Source organism: Mobula birostris, chromosome 24, assembly GCF_030028105.1.
Source record: "Mobula birostris isolate sMobBir1 chromosome 24, sMobBir1.hap1, whole genome shotgun sequence".
In the NCBI taxonomy this organism is placed as follows: domain Eukaryota; kingdom Metazoa; phylum Chordata; class Chondrichthyes; order Myliobatiformes; family Myliobatidae; genus Mobula; species Mobula birostris.
The window spans coordinates 26250709-26272483 of record NC_092393.1 but is presented as its reverse complement, the minus strand read 5'-3'; the positions used below and the strand labels follow the sequence as shown (position 1 = coordinate 26272483).

General features: G+C 39.7%; 1 long non-coding RNA gene and 1 other non-coding gene across 2 annotated transcripts in view; both read right to left on the bottom strand.

Annotated features, from left to right (window-relative positions):
• Positions 1–21775, bottom strand: part of LOC140187386 (uncharacterized) — a 92339-nt gene that overhangs the window by 28750 nt on the left and 41814 nt on the right. The window lies entirely within an intron of this gene.
• trnaq-uug (transfer RNA glutamine (anticodon UUG)) lies at positions 21221–21292 on the bottom strand. The gene has a single exon. It is a non-coding gene; the product is annotated as a tRNA-Gln (tRNA).

Genomic DNA, 21775 nt, shown 5'->3' with positions numbered 1-21775 from the left:
TTTTAGAGAGTTAATTTTAGGCAGTTCATAGCATGCTGTATGTAAGTTTAAATATATGCCAATTTAATGTTCTTGAGAAGTCCCATTCACCATACTGCACGATCTGAGTTCGAAGGGAAAGTCTCTTGGGTAAATAAAATGGAGGCTGGTTTCTTTAAACACCTGTCATCTGAGGTTTATGTTTAGTACCATAAATATTATGCCAAACCTGGGATATGTGGGAAAATAGTGTGAGAAACATTTGTGCTGACAGATGGAAAGTCAATGGCAGCAAAATTGAAACTATTGAAACTATTTTGTTTTGTTTCGAAACTATCTTCAACCAACTTGTCATTGGATTAACTTGTTTTTGCTTCAGTGAATTTTCTGGTAATTAAAACAAGTGATGATAGTGCTGTGAAACAGTGAAACAATTTTGTTTTGATTTTTGTCTTTGTGTCCTAGTTTTGCATAAGGGCCAGATCCGATTCATACTTCTCCTTGTGTTAAAATATTAGTGGCCCCTTATCATTCCAGTCAGAAATTCATCTTCAACTGTACTGTTTTAATATTGTGCTTATCCCTTTTACCTCTATAAGTATGAGGTTGCATTTGCCCAACAGTATTCAATCATGAGCTAAAATGTTCTATAGTCTTGCATCCATTTAGAAATTCATTTGGACTCCCCACACTAATTTTCAGTACACACACCTAGCAGTCATGAAATGGTGTTTTTATGCTATTTGTGTGGAGAAGGCATGAAGCTTATGGATTTAGGCACAAAATCAGCCTAAATCAGGCTGACTTAGCTCACAAAATTTGTTACTGAGTGTGACAAAAATCAAAACTAATTGAATAATTAAAATGGGTTGAGATTTATTCATAATCATTTCATCTAATGACAGAAAAATCAATGGGAGCAATCTCAGTTGTCTAGATCAGTAATTTGAAGGGAAGCAATTACGGAAAATTCTTATTCAATATGGGACTGGGGTTCCCAAAAGTCCCGAAAATGTTGTAGCAGAGTGAATTTTAAGCAACTGAAGCTGAAAAATAAGCATTGAAGCCAAGTTGAATGTGTCTTCAAAGCCAATTAGTTACAATGTAATGATTGACTTGTCGGCACACCTAGTTCTCCTTAAGTTAGACAAGGCAATTACTCTATGTGTTGTTTTAAGAGGATTCACCGTGTACAAAACTGTGGTTAAAGATCTCTGAGTTACATTGACAGCCTTGAAACACTTAGAAGTATTGCTTAGCAATAGCATTTTATTCATGAACAAATTTGTTGGCATCAGAAGCCAGGCACATTGTGTCCAAGCTTAACTTAAATTGAATGGCTTACTCGGGCAGTTTAGAGGGCAGGCAATGGTCAGACCATACTGGATTAAGTTAGCAAGTTTCCTTCTCTGAGGGCCAAATAGGTTTTAAAACAATATAATAGATCCACAGCCAATGTTACTGGCACATGCCTTTTAGTTTTTAGATAAAAGCACTCTGCCATTTTACATTTGGGTCAGGGTATACTGCACAAGCTGGAGTGCAGGACAAGTAAGGGAGCTGGAGCAGGCTCCAGGAGAGGAAGGGAGGAAGGGAGGAAGGGCTCATCCGATGCCCAGCAAGTATTCAGAGAGCCATGGTCCTTGACTAAGCTCTTCAAAAGGCAATTAATCCCTAAGTTAATGGTTTCTATGTCACTGGGAACAGTAATTTGCAAAATTCTGCAGAGAGAGCTATAAACTTGGAACTGTGGCTGGACTGCTCACCCCAAGAAATCTGTTACTGCCACCAAGAATGTACTGAGCTAACCTATGCCAGATTTGACACAGATTCTTGCTTATGATAATTAAGAAATTCATATTTTCTTCTCAAGCAAAAGCGACTTTGTCTACTTTTGTTTCAGCAGAATGCCATCAGGCTGATGGCCATGTGGAGCTATGAGTTTTGCAGGCTTGAGTTGTAATAGCCACCACAACTCTTGGCTTTTTTGACTAACCTTCAGAACCTGGAGCTCTGCACAAATCATTAGGATTATCAATCCTGAATGTAGAAGTTGTCTACAGCCTTTGTCAGTGGAGCTTATGTGACTCTTTTATTCTTGGGTAGTTGGGCTGCAGAACTTCTCTCTCAGTACTACATAAGGGCTCCTTTTCAACTCATTCTCTATTTATGCTCCAGCAAGCACGGCTGAGTATAAATAAAACCATCGATTTAGCAATGGCAATCACGAACATAGCCCTCTCTTCTAGCTTGTTTAAACTCTGAGGAGAGGCGGGCCTATCTTTTTCTATTAAGTAAAGCACCTGGATCTTCTGACTTTGGCTTGGGGATGCGAGTGCAAGTTGCTAGTGTGATGTGACAGTTCTGCTTGGTGGCTCTGTGTTTCTGTTTGTCTTTCGGTGTCTTGAACCTGACAACAGTTCTCGAGACCTGATTTCATGTATTAAAGCTTTCAACTTGCATATGTTGTGAGGTCGCAGAATTTCTCAGGGCACAGCTTTGTGTTGAAGGTACATCACAAAAGTTCTGTAATCAGCTCCGGCCAGTTGCTCCTGGCCCCATGGCACAGAGGATTTCCTTCTTATCTCCATCCCATCCACACAGATGACAGCGTCAGAGTCGGTGAAAAGTGTGACATAATCTAATTCTTTTGAGATTCTCTGTGGCCATTTTCTTGTAGTAAGATATACTGCAAAATAATTCCAGATGAGCTGCAGCTAATGAACAGACCCCAATAAGGGTTTAATCCTGGACAGGATTTTTATACTTGAAACTGCTGGCATGCATAGTAAGTGCAGCTAATTATTGGGAATGACAACAAGCTTGAGGTTTTATTTTCACAAACTAATCTGTGTTCAGTCTGCATTGAAATTAAAAGTCACAGTTTAAACATGCATGTTTAGGATTTATTCTGGAAATAATCAATTTTCTTGATCACGGAATTTTGTTTCCATAATTTGATTTTACAAGACATTTCTTGAAACTCAGACTGGAATCAGGTGCCTTTGATTCAGCTTCAAACAGAAAGTTCAGAACTTTTGGTTACAAACAAGAGAAAACCTGCAGATGCTGGAGTCCAAGCAACAGACACAAAGTCCTGCAGGAACACAGCAGACCAAGCAGCAACTACGGAAAAGAGTACAGTCAACGCTTTTAGCTGAGACCCTTCAGCTCACTTTGAAATGATGATCTTTCCCACAAAGTCTCTATATCAGAAGTTGGTAATCTACTGAAGTCCTATTCAATGCAGTTCTATTTTATTAGAGTTGGACCCAGTATCAGAGGGTATCAGCGTATATTATGGTGGAGATAGAGTGAAATAAGGAGGTTATGGGTGACAATGGGTGACAGAGTGACACGATGAGTAGTGTAGCTACATCACAGCTCCAATGATCCAAGCTCGATTCTGACCTCTAGTCCTATCTGCGTGGACTTTGCATCTTCTGCCTGTGACCCTGTAGGTCTCCTCCACTTGCTCTGGTTTTCTTCTATTGGCCAGCATTGTAAATTCCTCTTATTGAGGGCGGATGTAGGAGAATTGGGAGAAGTTGTTGTGCCTGCTGGAGAGAATGGATTGCAGGGAAGCAGGTGGGTGCACAGGATTGCTGGGATTGCGCTGAGAGCTGGCAGTGACTCAGCTGGTAGAAAAGCCTCCTCCTATGTTGTGTGAAAATATGAAAGATGCCAGTATTTCCTTTGTCCAGATCTTGCATACACTGATTGTTCTCAGCTGTAGTACCTTGTAGTTTAAAGTTGTTATCAGATCATTTCACCATAATCTTTCCTGGGAATTATGTGTCATTTTTTTCTGAGACCTAGATCCTTCAGATTAGATTACATTGTACAGTCCAAATACAATGTATCAATCATTAATTAGTTGGAGATGAAAAAGGGAAAGGGCTAGAGATACCAATGGGATCTGCAAAACCTATGGTCATGTATAGATATGCATTTCACATGTAGTCAGTGAAGAATGCATTAATTTTGTGTTGGGAAACAGCCACTAAATGAGTAATTACTTCTTGTAATGCTACATACTGCAGGCCAGTCACAGACAGACAGACAGACAGACAGACACACACACACACACATATATATATATATATCAAATTTGAAGCCTGTTTATTAAAGGAGAGGTAAATAAATGAGTATGTATAAATGTTATTTTTTATAGTATGATCATCAGTTCTAATTTTGATCTTTACACTTTTATTGGATGAGATATCTAATGTATTCCTTTACAGGTGCTCAAGGTTTATTATATAATAGCTGCGAGGTTACAGTCATAATGAGCTTCCACTTCAAATTGTAATTTTGATTAATATATCATCTGTCAAATTTCCAGTAACATTCAGCACCCCAACAAGAACATCAGCAAATGGTCTGGTCAATACTAATTCAGTCCTCTGTTTTAATTCATGGTTTCAGAGCTGAATAACTGAATTAAAGATAAAAATCACAGGAATATTTATATATGTTTCAGTTTCTACAGTTGTCATCTAAAGAATGTGCAACAATAAATTGTGAATTATATGCTGATCCAATCGTATTGACAGTCGCACACACCAAAGGGCACACATGGCACATAAGATAGTAAGTTCATATAAGATATCAGTAAAATACAATTTCACAAAAATATATATAGTCCAAGGCCCTGAATCCTTGAATATTACAGTAGTCTGCAGTCGAACACAATACAGCTTGCCTTCTGCCAAGTGAAAACTGGGGGTAGCTCTGACTCCAGCTTGGAAGCACGTCACACCACCTCAGGCGAGATGCATTGACCCCAATGCCTCTCCTGGGCAGCTGTCAACAAGCAACACCACAGTTTGAGGCCTGGTCCTCACTACAAGCAAGGCCACACAGCTCCCTTGCTGTCCACCAATATATCAGTGACTCATACTTGTAGCATTCCACATTCACAATGTCCTGCAGGGTCTTCTGATCACACAAAAGTGACAAAATTGATGACTCACTGTTAAACTGCGCGCTGCCTTCACACACAGACTCCTCCGATGTCTCTCTGTCGCAGGCATGGGGTGGACCTGAAGTACTTTATTCCATCTGTCCCACAATTCATACCTTGCAGTCTCTCTGGTGGATGGATGTCCTACCAGTTAGCTCATGTTCTTTCCATGCGTGGGCTGTTCTCTGCATTAACTAACCATAAATGCTTTATTTGTGAAATTAGACAATATTCTACAATGTACTGAAGTTGCAGAACACGTATTGTAATTGAATCGGTCTAGAGCCCGTTTGCAGTCATCACATTTAGAGTGCTGCTTGGATTCCTTATATCCTTCCAACATAGTTCTTCATTAACCCTGTAATTTGTAATGTGTGTGTAGCATGATCTTCATCTTCAAGTGATGATCTGAAGTCAACAGCAATGGTAAATTGCAAAAGGTACAACTTCTACAACCAGGAAAAACATAGTGGGGCACAAAACATGCAGAACCTGTTTCTTGTATTATATGGAAGGAATTTAGAAGAACATGACTAACCCAAATGGCAAAACACAGAGGTATTATGAACGAGTGTTTTTCATTGATCATTGCCTTTGGGTGGTGTCATAAGATCCATGTGCAATAAGAAAATTGCAGGCATGAGGAGAGTTGGAAATTTGAAAAAGGTCTTTCTGCCATCTCTTCCCTTGTTCCCAAACCTAACGATTTGGTGATCGGAATTTCCATGGTTCAGAAACAGGTTCTCCCACTTGGCCTTGCTAATTTGTTTTGTTTTGTCAACTATCTGACTCTCGGACCACAAGCAAAATAGGTTCTTTCACAGTTTCCAAACTGACTTGCTGAATTATGAACTTACAGAATTTCTGTTCATTCTTTACGATGTACACATAATCCACCTCTTCAGTCCTACCTGCATCCATCCATAGTCCTGGTACTTTGCATAATCTGGGAGGGACCTGTGAGATTTTTTTGATGAGAAGGAGCTCCATCAGTTGCTGAAGGAAATACCATAGTTTACTCTTTGGGATGCTTTGGTTATGTGTTCTTTTCTGGACTCAAATGTTCCATTTATTGTTTGCCAAACACTAGTTGCAATGGTCCTAACTCTTACTTAATTCCAACAGACTACCTTCAGAAAACAGGTCCTGTAAATTGACAGCACCATGGAACTAATGCAGATTCTCCAGTTAATTCAATCCTTCAGTTTATACATTCCCTGCAGTGAATGCAACTTCTCCGACAAGATTAGCCCAGTCAACTGAAAGTGAGCTTCCAACAGTTGCTTTCAGTCAAACTCAAACTCAAGGGGCCATTCTAATACAACAATCTGGTTTGAAAAAAACACAGACTGTCAATAGAGATTATCGAACTAAAACACATATTCTGCTCCACCTATAATAATAATCAACAGATACACTCAATGAAATAAAGTGCCTTGTGCCATTATGGTTCTCTAAATGATAAGGTCCTTCCATTTAAGTTAGACATCATGCAACCTCTCCAACTTATGGACTTCACCCTTTCCAACTAATACAGCTAATCATATCAGAACTGACTCTCCAACTATTCTGAATTTTCGACTGAAAAAAAGTACATCCTCCAGTGATTTATTTCAACTTCTGTTACTTTGTCTTACTATTCCTATTCTCCCAATTCAGCTCTTTTGATGCCGAAACTTCTATTTTCCAGACTTGGCTATTCCAATGTGTTCCTGGTTGACCTCAGCAGTTCTACTGAGCATAAACCTGACGTTAGGAAAAACCACCAGACATCTTCACTTGTCCAAATCACATTCTTTTATCACCTGTTAGGTTTGCTGTCATATATTGGTTCCAAAGTAAGCAACACTTCAAGACGAATAATCTCAAATCCATTGCCCTTTCCTATCTCTGTCATTCTCTCTAGCATGACAACCTCCAAAAATCTATTATTCCAATTATAGCCTCTTAATCATTCCATAATCTAGTTCTTGCAGGACTCAAAAAACTGAAATTCCTCTGTCATCTTTCTCTCTCGATCTCCCAATTTTGAACCACTCCTAAAACCCTACTTTGGTCAAGATTTTGATCACCTGCTCTCGTATCTTCTTATAAAGCTCAGGGTGGAATTCTGTTTGATAATGCTGTTTTGAACTGTCTTGAATAAATACATTATTATTGATTTCATTTACTTTAAGTGAAGATGGAGACTGACAAAAACAACAGTAATGAGTGTTCCACGTCATTCATGTTGGAGACAAAGGGTCAGGTAACAGATGGATTTTCAGTTAGTCTGCTTAACCAGGACACATCTGGCAGCCTTTGAGTCATGCCAAGAATACTCCTCCACTGATAATGTATTTCTTTTTTTTTAATTAAAGTACTGTTTTAATTACAGATAATTGGTAGAACAATTACAATGTTCTTGGCTGTCTGCCAACAGTTTCAATGAAAATAAATCATTTCTTCAAAAGTCAGAATTTTATTTAAGCATAAGCTTTTGTTTTACCTGAGATCAAACAGATCATTGGGTAAACCAGCAGATAAGTCTTCGTAAGATGGATGAATTTTGATTATTGAATGTGGGGATGTTTAATACTCTATTTCTGCCCAAATGTCAATGATTTAAAACAAGTTATTTTAAATGCTTACTGTGTATTTTATAGAGAATATGATGGCATATTGAACATTCACATTATCAAAGAGTCTATGCAAAATGGGAATTTTTCTGCAGACCTCTCTGTGCATTAGTGAATTCCCCTCTTGAGAAAGCTCTAGCCTTCATGTGTAGTACTCTGTAGTTATTTAATTAAAAGTTTCCAAACGGGAAGCTCTGTTTATAGTCTCTGGCCTCTAGGGATGGAATGTAATGCCTTACAACAGTAAGAGACTTTCATTTGGTTTTATGTAAGCCAACTAAACTGGCACCAGTACCATACATAACACTGGCTTCTATGTGGCCTGTCAAGTTTATTTAAAATAATACTCTGATGCCAGTATTCATCTGTAACTCTTACACACAGTCTAAATGGAAACTAATACAATTTTAAATACATCATTTTAAACAATATTATATTTTATGTCACAGCCATTAAGAATCAATGTACTGTCAGAAAAGAAAGATTTGATTTTCTAACCACATAGAACCAGAGATTTTAAAGGTTCTCTTTGGACCTGGAGTTAAAATAGATACTTGTTAAAATGATAGACATGCTCTTACATACATAGAATGAGCATGGATCAATATGATTTAAAATGTAGTTTTGTAAAATGTTAATGGTATATTAGCACCTACAGCAGGATAAATTCAGCCTATGGAATATTAAGCAATGACAGTCTTTGAGTTCTTTGGCTGTCCATCACTAGGAAAATTGATCTACATAATGATGATGATGACCACCCAAAAAGAGGTTCAAGTAGGGTGAGTACACTTCTCGAACTGAATATAGAGCTTTAAAATCATTTTTCATTGCATCATTCAAATTGTCAGGCAAGGCATTTTCTGTTAGTGGTATTCTGTTGTGATTTAATTCCTACAGGTGCTGCCTGGCCTGCTGCGTTCACCAGCAACTTTGATGTGTGTTGCTTGAATTTCCAGCATCTGCAGAATTCCTGTTGTTTGAACTTAATTGTATGTGTTTATATAATTACTGAACAGTAGAAATGAAAGAGAATGAAAGCCAGGCCAGGAACACTGAGTCAGGGTTGGTATGTGGGCATGGTCAGAGAGTTGGTTAGGATGGGTTTCGAGTGGAGCAGGTCTTGATATTCGATTGCAGCCACTTCAAATGAGAAGGTGACAGTTAGTGAGAGACTGACTGAGGCGAGAGGGTTGGGGTGGGGATGCATGGGAAACATTTGGGATTTTCTGAGTAATGGTAGGGTGGGCAGTGATAAAATGGAAGTGTGACTGCAAGGCAGAGGATGTAAGTAATGGAACTTGCCCACGTGTGGTCTCACCTCACATTGGTATTACTAAAACCAGGTTGTGCAGGAAGTGCCCAGTGAGGGACCCTGTACTGAACATCATGCATTTCTCTAACAGTACTTCAGAAAAGGAATATCAACACTTGATAAGCATCCGATATTTAATTTGTGTCAGATGACCATACATCCATAAGAAATAGGGGCGAATTTAAGCTATTTGGTCCATTCAGTCTGCTCTGCCATTTGATCATCACTATTTATTTTCCCTCTCAACCCTGTTCTCCTGCCTTCTTCCCTTAACCTTTGACACAACTACAATCAAGAACTTATCACCTCTGCTTTAAATATACCTAATAACTTGGTACCCACAGTTGTCCGTGGCAATGAATTCCACAGAGTCACCACCCTCTGCCTAAAGAAATTATTAAGAATTATAACATTCTAGGAAGCAAAAAGCAGCCAAATGAATAAACAAGTACCTCCTCATCTCTGTTCTAAAGTGATGTCCTTCTATTCTGTCCATATATTGTATTAACTTTTACTATTTGAAATCTTATAGACACCTAAATGTTTAATTATAGAACAGCTAAATATCTCTACTAATTTCCTCTTCATGCTGGATTGTTTAGATGTCAGCTTTATTGTTCTCTGGCAGCTCCTTCAGAGTCATCCAGTAACCAATGAAACTCTTGAAAGTCTATGTTCAGTGGTACCGCTGGGTCCATAAGTTTCAGGAATAGCTTCTTTCCCTTTGTCATCAGATTTCTGAATGGACAGTGAACCCATGAACACACTCTCACTATTTTTAACTCTCTTTTTGCACTACAAATTTCACGAGATACGCTATGCAGGTGATATTAAACCTGATTCTGTCTCTGATACTGATTCATCCCTGCTAATGTCCCCTCCAATCAACTTTGGCTGGTTCCTCTCTCATCGCTCTATAATTACCTTTATGGAGCTGTGATACTGATATATCCAGTTTTAGCTCGCTCCCTCTCTCTCTCAAACTGCAGGGTGAATACTATCACATCATGATGACCAACTCCTGCAGGTTCCTTTACCTTAAGCTCCCTAATTATGTCTGGTTCATTGTACAACACCAAATCCAGAATTGTCTTTTCTCTCATGGGCTCAAGCACAAGAACAAGCCCTGAGGTAGGGATTCTACAAATTCCTTCTCTTAGGATCAGTGCTAACATAATTTTCCCAATCACTCTTTGTATTGAAATCCCCCATTATCATCACAACTTTGCCCTTTTTACGCACCTTTTCTTTCTCTCGTTTCCAGTTGAAACCCACATTCTGGATACTAATCAGAGGTCTGCATATTTAATCCCATCAGAATCTTTTTACTCTTGTAGTGTCTTAACACTGCCCACAAGGGTTCTACATCTTCTAATCCTATGATACTTCTTTCAAAGGAAACGATTTCATTTTTTACCAATAGAGCCACCCAACTCATTTTGCCCACCTGCTTGCCTTTTCAACAGGATGAGTATCCTTCGATGTTTAGCTGCTAGCTGTGAACTTACTTTAACCATGAATCTCAGATGCTCATAAAATTATACCTGCCAATATCTAACTGTTCTTCAGTAGCCCCTCCTGCATGTTCTTTCTCTTTTACTTTTTTAGCTATGTTTTTCCAAGCTGTTGATTCCTCCCATCCCTACGATAGATGTACTAGGCTAATTTGAGATCAGAGATGCCCGGTTTCTGCAGTGGTACCATTCATCTTGGAAGTGGTCACAGATTTGTTTTATTCTGGAAGGGGCAGATGCAGAGGAAGTGAATTATTTCTAAATGCCTACTGCTACAAATAAAGAACAATAGTTATTTATCCGAAGTTCTCAGCCATCATTCCTTCTTTTTAATTTTTCCTTTTTAACTTTGCTGACAAATTTTTTCAAGTTTTTCCTGCATGTTTCTCCTTAAAACAAGGGTAGTTATTGCACATCAACTTACTTCATGCCAACTAACACATAGCCCAAGCTGCATTATATTACAGTGTCAGCATTGAAGCATGTTACCTTCTCAACAAACATTTCACGCTGCATTACTTCCAAATAATGGAAACAGATGGAACAGTTTAAATACTACCAGGATATAAATTTTCTGTGCTTTCTTTGGTCTTTCCAGATCATACTCCAGGTTCTTCTTTCCCATAAGTAATGTACACCATTAAATAATTCTAATTAATTTCTATTGACCCATCTGTAGAGATTGCAATAGACAGCAAGCCCCTGCAATCAGATCAATTGATTTGATATGAAGCCTTTTTGATTTTTGATTCAGACTGGTCTTGCGTACTTCATTTCACTGCAGAGTAACAGTGAAAATTGGGAGGGGGTGCTACCGATGAAGAACATCCAGTAGCCATCAAGGGTTATTAGTGTGGCTACTGACATCTGATCTAGTGTAATAGAAATATTAGTAGCTACTATCTATAACCAGTTCAGACACTTTGCAATCATTAAAATAAGAGTGTAAATGAGAGAGATAAAACTGGAACATTGAAAAGAATTTCACGTCTAATGCCTAGTGAATAAATATAAAACTTGAATTGAAAAAAAAACTGAGAATTAAGCCTGAAAGGTTCATTTCACAGATTTTGTGTCCCAATTTTCACATACAGGAGAGGAAAACCCTTAAGCTTAATTCAAGCTGCTTTTAATTACTTAATGATCAAGCAACCCAAGAAACTATACAGTAAATATTCGTGACTTGTCCATGTATTGGGTTGACTTTTACTATTTGAATTCTTATAGACACCCCAATGTTTAATTATTGAATAGCTAAATATCTCAGTTAATTTCCTCTGCATGCTGTATTGTTTAGACCACAGCCTTGTTCCTCTGGCAGCTCCTTGAGAGTCATTCAGTAATCAGTGATGCTCTTGAAAGTCTGTGTTCAGTGGTACAGCTGGGTCCATAAGTTCAGGCAAAACCATCTGGCACCCAATTAAAATGTGTGTATTTTTAACCAGTATAATCATTGCATCAACATCCCTCCTTTCGAAAGGCTCTTATAACCATCCAGGAAGTTATGTAACACAAAGAAAATGATTGCTTTAAGTTGAAGAATACCAGGTTTATGAGTAGCATAATGCAGTATTTGAAACAAAGTGCAGTTAATAAAGCATGAATAAGATGCTCCTCTTTTGGTTTGTATCTTTGATTAGTTGTGCTTTTGATGAGTTTGTCCAGGTTAATTATAAAGAAGGGTCAAAGTTTCCAATGGTCTTAAAAGCTTAGCAATTTTTAATTGCTGTTATGGTTAATATTCCAGATGGCTTGCTTCAACCACTTAACTTTAAAATTATAGCAGCTGAAAAAAGGACTTCACACAGAGGAGAACAAAGATCTGTGGTTTGGGATGCCTCAGTTTCAAGCTATATGTAACAATTGTAACTTGAGCATGTAATTAGGCAAATAAGTTTAATAACTGTATTGCAGATTTGTTTTGGCTTATTGATGTTTTTGAAGGAAAGATGGATTCAACGTGAATGGTAAGCTGTACATTATTTATGCCAGGGCTACGATAGCCATCAGGAAAGCCTAACCTACAAAAAAAGCCCGAGGCAAGAATGACACAAAAGAAAAATGTATAGAATAATTTGAACCAGGTTCTGCTTTCAGCAAATGGACTGTGGCAAGATAAGTTTATATGTATGATTAAATAGAAGAAATGGATGTGTAAAATAGATTCTACAGTTAAAAATGAAAAATAGTGGAGGCTTATTTGGCGCAGTGCATCAGATGTGCTCTATCATTCTATTTCATATGACTAAAGTTCTAATCTGCAGCAAGTCATTTTATCTTTTCATGACAGCATTTGTATTACAAAAACAGAAATGCTTAATAATCACACACATTAATAATCTTACTAATGTAGCATCTATCCCTGATTCCTGAAGCAAATATTTTTATCAATATAGATCCTTTATTTTATTCTTCTTCAGGGTGTATTTTCTGTGGGTTTTTTTTTGCTTTCTGGTCCTGCTCCACTGACACCTCCGCTGCTGCTGGCCTGCTGAACATCTTTCTCACCTTTCCCTTAGATTTCAACAAATCACCCTCAGTACTCCACCCCTGCTGTTTCTCCACTGCAAGTCACATCTTGACCCTTTGGTCTACTGCAACACGCTTGGGCACACCTGGCTCGTAGCGCTCCACTTCCAAAAACCTTATCAAAAAACAACTTTTAAAGCAACCTCTTGAACATCTTCCCTGAATTCTCTGAGGTCACTCAGTGCCCAGTCCTTCTTGCTTTTATATTTCCTCTCATTTCTGTCATGAGACTTAGTGAACATTTTATGATACTAAAAGTTAGCTATGTATAAATGACTAACAGTTGACCTGCTCCATGGATGACTATTCTCAGCTGAATCCTTCTATTATATCAGGACTGCTTACAGGAAAGGAAAATCAATCCATGGTCCTATTCACCTCACTAACCCCTATCCTTCATTATCCATATTTCTCGGTTACCATTAGCACCATTTCATCTCTCAGATAGAAATGATCAATATAGATGAGATCACCTGGCTCTTCTGCGTCTGCACCTGAGATCACTGCATATTCTACTTCCTTACTATTTTGCTCCAACTTGATCACTTCTATGCAATTCCAGTACAGGCGTACCGTGTTCAATTCCCGCCTCTGCCTGTAAGGAGTTTGTACGTTCTCCTATGACCACGTGGGTTTCCTCCGGGTGCTCCAGTTTCCTCCCACAGTCCAAAGACATACCAGTTGGTAGGTTGATTGGTCATTGTAATTTGTCCCGTGATTAGGCTAGGATTAAATTGGGGACTGGTGGGAAGCATGGTTTGAAGAGCCAGAAAGGCCTATTCCACGCTGTATCTCAATAAAATAAAAAATGAAAAAGATTAGCTCTCCACTAACTCATTTCCAGTATTACAAAGAATGAGCAGGAGACAGATCCTAGCAAAAAAAAAATTAAATTGCAAAGTTCATTTAGAATAGAAATTAAAATTGAAATAATATGACTAGGTACAAAATACAAGCCAGAATGAAAAAGGAGACAATTTATAATAGAACATTATCTCTATCTTACTTTTAATTATGAGTAGAATATTCATGAATAAAAGGGAACTTTGCAGATTTACATTTTGATTAACTTAGATATGAACCTTGCACCAGTTCATCTAAATTCAATTAACATACAGTATGTTACAACAATGCTGCTCTGCAATTTGTAAGTTAAAGTTGGGGTTGATTGGACAAAAATTCGCATCAGACAGACTTCCAATAAAAAAGTATTCGCCTAGAAATTGAATCCATTTGCACACATTGTTATGCTCAAAACCATTCTGCACTCAAAATCATGCAAGCAATAATTTCTGGACCAATGAGTAAATATTAGGAAATCAGTCTGTGCATTTCTAGATTCAGCTTAGCGTTTGCTAGAGTCGGTTCCACTGTTAATGATGTCAAGGTCACACAGCACATTTCCTCCACAGCTGGCAGAAATTGGAGCTTTTGGGGCAAACCTCTGACCTTTATTAATTCACTAAAAAAGGAGTGCATTGTACGGGCTTTCAGGACTCTGCACTGTCACAACAACACCTTGCACATGGAATATCCTAGCCTGAGCTTTCAATAATCAAGAATTTAAAAAAATCATTTTGGTGAATGCAGTCTTTTTTATTCCATTGGACCATTGATTGGTCTGCAGATTACAGTAGCTCAGAGCTATTCACAACATGAGAGTTGATCTAGTGAGTTCATTGATTCATGAAGACTGGACTCAGACATATCATAATGTGCTGCTACCTCACTCCCTGGCAGTTTCCATTTTACAACCTATCCTGCCATCAAATAAAGGTTTTTTGAGCACGAGCTCGCATCCCGGTATATAATGATGTGGCAACTCCCAGCTCTGTATCGAGGCTGTGACAGGAACTACCCGGGTCGGTAGAGTGTTACTTTTATTACCTGCGAGTTTTTTGTGGACATGGGCGTGAGTATAACTGCTATATGTAGCAGAAGTTCAGTGTACCAAGAAAAGGGTGAATTCTTCTATTGTGGCTTTTTGAGAAAATAAGCGAGGTGTATAGAAATTGAATTCGATTGACACAAAAACAACATCAAAGATACAGAAACAATAAGAAACTGTGTGATAAACACACTATGGAGAGTGAGAGCATAGAACAATATAGCACAGAAACAGGTTCTTTGACCCACAATGTTGTGCCAAACTAATTAAGTGGTTAACTAAACTGCTATCTTCTGCCTTCACAATGTCCATATCCTTCCAATTCCCTCACATTCTTGTGTCTATCTAAACATTTCCTAAGTCCCCAATATTTCTGCCTCTCCCACCACCCAGGCAGCGCATTCCAGCCATCCACCACTCTCTGTGTAAAAAAAAACTTGCCCCTCACTTCTCCTTTGAAATTACTTTCTCTCACCTTAAATGTATGGCCTCTGGTACTGGGCATTTCACCCCGGGGGGAAAAATATTATCTCTCTATTCTATCTATGCCTCACATAATCTTCAGTAGGAAGAGTCAGAGATGATCATAAATCAGAAGTTAGAGTAAAGCCATGGAGAGTGTAGCACATATAATTTGTAGAATGTGTTATAGATTACTTACTTACTTCCCATTTTTCTATTATCTGTTTATGATTTATAATTTAACTTTTTAATATTTACTAATTTTAACTATTTTAAATATTTTTAATATTTAATATTTGTAATCCAGGGAGTGTGAAGCACAGAATCAAATATCGCTGTGATGATTGTACGTTCTAGTCCCAATTGTTTGGCGGCAATAAAGTATATAGTATAAAGATTCACAGACAAAAATACAATTGCTAGTTTACTTCTGTCCAAAAAACAAAGTCATTGAAAGGATCAACCAAAGTGTACCAGACACAGTCACATAGATACCTACTAACTGCTAAAAATTCCAATGATGGAGAGTTGCTTCCATCCATTTTAGGTGGCGCTGCTGAAGTCCAGAACTACTTACTGGTGGCAAACAAAACAAAGAATACGACTAAATACTTCATTAATGACATTTTTTCTGTTAGAACTTATGGCAGACAATCACCACAAATAAAGGACAGCTGAGTGAAGGTGAGGGACCGAGTCTAGGATCAAAACGTGCTGGTGCAAGGTGAAGGTGAAGTGAAGTCAGGGCATATTCGAGGCAAAGTTGGGGTGAGCGGAGCGGAGGAGAGGCAGGTTTGAGGCCCGTCCGCCTAAACCGAGAATGATGTTTGATTGATCTAAGTGCCAGGCTGATTTGGAAAGGTCAGGTACGGGCTGAAACGTGGCAGCAGGGTTTAGCCCCAGAGCGTATCAAAGCAGCAGCATCCGGGTCCTACGACAAAGGATGACCCAATATTTGGATGATCTAAACACCGGGTCAGAGGGATTGAAAAGGCAGGGTGTCAGGACGAGACATGCGTGCTGAGCCACCTCTGCTCACTGCTCTGCAACATTTACTCGGCTCTGCGCTGAACTGAGGCTGTGGCTGAGGCCTGCTCTGGGCTTCGTGTCTGTGGATTCACTTAGATTATTTGCTTACTTTTATTGTTTGCAAGATTTGTGGGTTTTTTTCTCTACACATTGGGTGTTTGACGGTCTTTTTTTATGGCTCCTTTTGGGTTCCTTTGTTTTGTGTTGCCTATAAGGAGATGAATCTCAGGGTTGTATAATGTATACGTACTTTGATAAGCATTCATACTTTAATGTGTACATACTTTGATGTACTTTGAATATTGAACTTTATTGATTTCTATTCAAATTTTGAGGAACACTAATATTACAGTAACACGTCCGAGCTTTTCATCAACTCTCAGTCTGAATTGCCTTAAATTGTGTATTCTTGCTGAAGGCTCCTCTAGATATTCTGAAGGCACTTTGCAAGATTTCACTTTTTTATGTTAACTTGACAGAAATTCAGCCTGTTAAGCTGGTTCAAAAATCAGAATTCTTTCCTAAATCTAATATGCAAACAAATGTATCAAAGCCTGAATCACCATACTTAGGGAATTTAAAAGCTAAATGTGGTTCACCACAATTTTCAGGTGATTTTAAGAAAATTACACACAAAGGTTATTAATTAAACTCAAAGCTTTAGGCATTGCACACAAACTCAGTAATGAACAGAAACCAGCAAGCAGATGATAGAAATAGTAGTATACAATTAAGCCTATAAAACATGTTCCTCATAGTTAAAACAGGACTGGTATATAATTCAACCCCATCTCACTTCTTCTTTCAGTAACCCATGATACATTTGCTCAACAAAGATCTAACGATGTAACTCTTGGCACTTTCGATTGATCTAACCTCAACAACTTTTTATAGGAAGTTTCAGATTCCAGAACTATCTGTGCTTATAAGAGGAGTGTTGTCTGATATTATGCCTGACATTTTGTGGTTTTGCCCAATTGCTTCCCATCAGAACAAAAACGCTGGGACAGAGCAAGGGAAGTAGTGAGTGGTCTAACATATGAGTTCTGTTTAGAACAATTACTTCCTATTTATATAGAGTAGATAAGCAGGATTCAGACACTCAGCGCAAATTAGCCAAATTTGTAGAAACTTCAAAAGTGGATTTGAAGGAAACAAGAATAAGCTTCACTCAGTAACTTGCTCCAATGTGCCCATAGGCACATTGTTGCGGTTAGCACAACGCTGTTACAGCTCAGGACGTTGGGGTTTGGAATTCAATTCTGGCGTCCTGTGTAAGGAGTTTGTACATTTCTCCTCATATGAGTTTCCTTGAGTGCTCTGGTTTCTTCCTACATTCCAAAGATGTACCAATGAGTAGGCTAATTGGTCATTGAAAATTGTTCTGTGATTAGGCTAGGGTTAAATAGGTTGCTTGCTCCAATTATTGATATCCAGGGACATGAAATTGCTCGCTCTTTCCACTTCTGATCTCTCTGTAAGGACTGGTTTGTCCTCCCTTGTCTTACCCTTTCTGAAGTCCACAATCAGCTCTTTGGTTTTACTAACATTTGGTCTGTCAACTAAAGCACTCAAAAAGCTTCTACAAATTACTGTGGAGAGCATTCTGACTGGCTGCATCATTCACTGGTGTAGGTGCGAGAGCTACTGCGCAAGATCAAAATAAGTTGCAGAAACTTGTAAAAGTAGTCAGCTCCATCATTGGTACTAGCAACCATAGTATCCAAGACATCTTCAAGGAGCAGTGCCTTAGGAAGGCAGCGTCCATTATTAAGGTTCTCCACCACCTAGGACATGCCCTCTTCTCATTGTTACCATCAGGAAGGAGGCACAGAAGCCTGAAGGCTCACACTCAGTGATTCAGGAACTGCTTCTTTTCCTCTGCCATCTGATTTCTAAATGGACATTGGCCCCATGAACACTACATCATCACTACGATATTATTTTTTTGCACTACTTACTTTAACTGAACTATTTTATAGACATATATTCTTAATGTAATTCAGTTTTTTTCTCACTATATTTATTTATCATGGATTTCATTGTACTACTGCCATAAAGTTAACAAATTTCACAACATATACCGATGATATTAAACCTGATTTTGATACTGATTCTGGTTCTGAATATTGCCCAGTCTACTGATTCAAAGCAGATAAGGGCATCCATCTCCCCTGATCATACCAACTTGTTCCTCACCACTGGTCCTCGGTCTTTAGTCTCTGCCTATACTTTGGGAATAGAAATACAGCCAGGTGATTGAACAATCCGAAGTGTGAGCGTGGAATGGCATAGCAAGTGTTCTTAATAGTGGTATAACTGTGTTCCAGTCACAGTGTGTTGGCTCCTCTGGTTCCATAGGTGATATGTTAGTGGGAGCTGTTCAGAGACTTTTCAAGTTGGCCTGGATGAAATTCCCAACACTTGACTGCTGGATGTTCCAGGTCGGGTGAGCAGGATTGAATTAGAATCAGAATTAAAATTTATTTATATCTTACATCCATCCTACAATGTGAGGGAGTAAAAATCATTGCGGTATGACTCTGTTGCAATGTACAGACATGTGAATTTAAAACTCTCATGGCTTGCAGAAAGAAGCTATCTAGTATTCCGTTGGCCCTGGCTTTACTGTTGCGGTAGCGTTTGCCAGTCAGCAGCAGCTAAAACAGTTTATGGTTGGGGTGACTGGTGTCCCTGATGACCTTTCAGGCTTTCTTTCTGCACCTGCTTCTATAAATGTCCTCAGTGGAGGGAAGTTGATATCCACAGATGTGCTGGGCTGTCCGTATCACTCTCTGCAGTGCCCAGTGATCAAGGTTGGTGCAGTTCCTGTACCTGGCGGTGATATAGCCAGTCAGTATGCTCTTAATGGTGCCCCAGTAGAAGGTCTTGAGGATTTAGGGGCCCATGCCAAACTTCTCCAGTCACCTGAGTTGGAAGAGATGCTGCCGTGCTTTTTTTTGCCACAAAGCCAGCGTGTACAGTCCAGGTGCGATGTTCGGTGATGTGTATACCGAGGAACTTGAAACTACTCACCCTCTCAACTGCAGATGCGTTGATGTTGATTGGGCCGAGCCTGTCTCCATTCCTCCTATGATCCACACAACCATGGGGGGCACTTGTGTTGAGGGTCAGAGGTGAGGGAGCCCATCCTTACCACCTGCCGGCGATCCAGCTGCACAAGTTGGGGTGCAGGCCGAGGTCTCTAAGGTTCCTGTCAAGTCTGGAGGGAATTACGGTGTTGAATGCTGAACGTTAGTCCAGGAGCAGCATTCTAACGTATGTATCCCTCTTCTCCAGGTGAGTGAGGATGGGGTGTAGTGCTATGGCATCATTGGAAGACCAGTCCTGTCAGTAGGCGATTGTGGGGGGTCCAGTGTGAGTGGTAGTAAGCTGCAGATGTAGTCTTTAATCAACCTCTCAAAGCATTTGCTTATAATTGAGGTGAGTGTGACAGGGCGCCAATCGTTCAGGCATGCTATCTTGATTTTCGTAGGTACAATGATGGACGATTTGAAACAGGAGGGTACTACACACTGGGAGAGGGAGAGATTAAATATGTCCGTAAACACACCAGTCAGCTGCTCAGCACACTATTTAAGGACACGGCCTGGGATGCCGTCCGGCCCCGCTGCCCTGTGGCTGTTGACACGTTGGAATGTTCTGTGCACCTCAGGCTAAGAGATGGCCAACGTGCAGGTATCGTCATCGGCCCTCCTCGGGGGTCAGTACTAGCAACCTCTAATTGAGCGTAAAACACATCTTGCTTGTCCGGGAGTGAGGCGACAATGTTGGCTGTACTGCTGCGTTTCCTCTTGAAGTCCGTGACGGTGTGAGTCCTTTCCATACGCTGCGTGTGTCATTGTCACAGAGTCGTGACTGGATATTGAACCTATGTTGCCGTTTTACCTTCAAATCCTTTTGCTCCCTGGATCTGGAGTGCCTTATGCTGCTATGTTGACATTCCAGGCTGCCTGGAGAATTCACGTCGGTTATTATTACAGCTGTGTACATCTCACCACAGGCTGATACCAACCTGGCTCTCAAATAACTTTGCAAAACCACCAATATCCATGAAACCACACACCCAGAGGCTGCTTTCATCATCGCTGGAGACTTTAACCAAGCGTCACTGACTAGATCTTACCTGAACTTCTGCCAACTCATCGAAGTGAGCACATGGGGAGAAAGCATACTCGACCACTGCCACTCTCCCTTCCACAAAGCACTCCTCTGCCTCCGGTTGGAAAGTCCGACCTTTCCTCCATCTTGTTGTTGCCTAACTACAGGCAGAAATTGAAGCAGGAAGCGGCCATAGTGAAAACTATCCACTGCTGGTCCAACCAATCAGACTCAATGTTACAAGACTGTTTTGATAGCGTCACCTGGTAGGTATTTCAAGCCGAGAACATCTCCGAATACACGGAGGTGGTCACAAGCTTCATTTAGAATTGCATTGAAGACATTGTTCCCCAAAAATCGGTCTGGCTCTATCCAAACCAGAAGCCTTGGATAAATAGTTCAGTGCAAGAGATTAAGCCTTTGCCTCTGGAGACCAACAGGAACTCAAGAGGTGCCATTATAATTTATGTAGAGCCATCAAGGTGACAGATTGACACAGAACCGTCATGTCTGTGCACCAAGATGAGTTAATCATAAAGCATACTCCACCCTCTAAAGGACTGTTGTCCTGTCTTTCAGAGAATGGTGAAGCCATGATGCAGCGCTCCATCTGAAATGGCGGAGGTGAGACATCTTTCTGCGAATCAAAATACACAGCAGTCTCTGATGTCCCTCTGGTACTGCAATCTTGCTCTGAGTTTAAGTTTATTTTATAGCAACTGTACAGTCAGTAGCAGGATAGTCGGGGGGGGGTGGTGGGGATCTAAAGTAATTTGACCCATCGAGTCTGTTCTGTAAAGGTTCCACCGAGATTTGAACTCGGATCGCTGGATTCAAAGTCCAGAGTGCTAACCATTACACCATGGAACCACTGCTATAAACCACATATTGCTCTGAGTTCAGTTCTATTTTACAGAGACTGTACATTTGGCAGCAGTACAGTCGGGAGTGGGGGGTCCTACATGGGAATATTTGATGATTGCCGTCAGAGTTGCAAACAAAGTGTTGCTACTTATTGGCATCATTTTGAGTTTCCTCTCATCTCAATGAGATGTGAGGCAATGGTGCTGCCAAACATAGAAATAATCTCAAGGCATTACTAAATTAAAACCATAGGACTAAAACTTGTTTGAAAGGTAATTTCCAAATTTTAGGTTTCAATAAGTGCATTTAATGTCAGAGAAATGTATACAACATACATCTTGAAATTTTTTTCTTTACAGATATCCACGAAAACAGAGGAGTGCCCCAAAGAATAAATGATAGTTAAAATGTTAGAACCCCAAAGCCCCCCCCAACTCCCCCTCCCATGCACAAACAGCAGCAGGACAACAACCATCCTCCCAGCCCCAT